Source organism: Acomys russatus, chromosome 27 (assembly GCF_903995435.1).
Source record: "Acomys russatus chromosome 27, mAcoRus1.1, whole genome shotgun sequence".
Taxonomy (NCBI): Eukaryota; Metazoa; Chordata; class Mammalia; order Rodentia; family Muridae; genus Acomys; species Acomys russatus.
In genome coordinates this window covers 13473393-13475148 of record NC_067163.1, presented here as the reverse complement: position 1 = coordinate 13475148, position 1756 = coordinate 13473393, and the positions used below count along the sequence as shown (strand labels likewise).

The following is a 1756-nucleotide window of genomic DNA, read 5'->3' as shown; positions in this document are numbered from 1 at the left end:
ATTTAGGATGGCAAAGAATAACACCAGAGGTAAGAAGCTTTGTAAACAGATTATAAAACATGGAAAAGGGAATCAGGTATTGATGAACTTGATAGCTTAGTCAAAGAAAATGTTAAATTAAATAATCCAGACACAAAACTTTACAGGAAATCTAGGACACTATGAAAAGACCAAATCTACAGATAACAGGAATAGAGGGGGGGAGGGAGGTCAAAGGTACAGAAAATATTTAAAGTAAAGTCACAGAAGAAAAATTTCCCAACCTGAAGAAAGAAGTGCCTATTAAGGCACAAGAAGTGTACAGAACATCAAATACATAAGACCAGAAAAGAAATTTCCCATAACACAAAATAAAACACTAAATATACAGAATAAAGAAAGGCTATTACAAGCTGTAAGGGCATGGTGGTGCATGCCTTTAGTCCCAGCACTCGGGAGGTAGAGGCAGGTGGATCACTGTGAGTTTAAGGCCAGTCTGGTCTACAAAGTGAGTTCAGTACAGACAAGGCTACACAGAGAAACCCTGTCTCGGGAAAAAAAAAAAAAAGCTGTAAGGAAAAAGAGACCAAGTAATATATATAGGTAGCCTCATTAGATAACACCTGACTTCTCAGTGGAGACTGAAAACCAGAAGGGTCTGGTCTGACATTCTACAAACTGAGATACCACAGAAGCTAGCCTAGACTACTATACCCAGAAAAACTATCAATCATAACAGATGGGGGAAAAACATTCCATGAGAAAGCCAAATATAATCAGTATCTATACCAATCAAGTTCTACAGAAGGCACTAGAAGAAAAATTTCAGTCTAAAGAGGTTAGCCACACCCAGGGAAACACACAGTAAGTAATCTCAGACCAATAAATCCAAAGGGGACACCACATCATAACAAAACACAAGAATCAATCAACACTGTTCGTGCTCGCTTTGCCAGCACATATACCAAAATTGGAAAAATACAGAGAAGATTAACACGGCCCTGCACAAGGATGACACACAAATTTGTGTGGTCCATATTTTGGGGGAAGCAGGCTATCCGGATGAGACCTGATAGACTATGATCCTGTAGTGGGGGAGGGGGTCACCTTCTGTCTCTAGGGGAGGGGAGTAGGGTGAAAGAGGGAGGGAGGGTAGGAATGGGAAGATACAAGCGAGGGGATAACAACTGGGATGTAATCTGAATATAATGAATTAGTTTTTTTAAATCAACACTTCTTTGGTAGCTTTCAATATTAATCATCTCATTGTGCCAATAAAAAGTCTAGCATATTGTATTAGAAATACATTCAAGAAACGCACCTCACGATTACTAATAGACATTACCTCAGCAAAAGGATAGAAAGAGTTTTTTGGTTGGTTGGTTGGTTGGTTTTTTGAGACAAGGGTGTAGCTTTGGCTGTCTTGGACTCACTTTGTAGACCAGACTGGCCTCGAACTCACAGTGATCCACCGTCCACTGCCTCCCCAGTGCTAGGATTAAAGGTGTGTACCACCACACCTGGCAAAAAGGGTATTTCAAGCAAACGGACCCGTCTTACTTCTCTGTTGCTATGAAAAACACCATGACAAAGACACTTTATGAACTAAAGTGTTTAATTAAGGGCTGGCTTACAGTTTCAGAAGGTAAATCTGCGATGGAAAGCGTGGCCGTAGCCGAGAGCTTACATCTGATCCATAAACAGAAGACAAAAAGGGAGACAGAGAAAGAGGATCTGACCCGGCCTTTTGAAAGCTCAAAGCCCATCCGCGGTGACA

General features: G+C 40.8%; 1 non-coding gene across 1 annotated transcript; it reads left to right on the top strand.

Annotated features, from left to right (window-relative positions):
* The first annotated feature begins 919 nt into the window (after positions 1-919).
* LOC127210385 (U6 spliceosomal RNA) lies at positions 920-1022 on the top strand. Its single transcript, XR_007833295.1, has one exon. It is a non-coding gene; the product is annotated as a U6 spliceosomal RNA (small nuclear RNA).
* Positions 1023-1756: the final 734 nt, after the last annotated feature.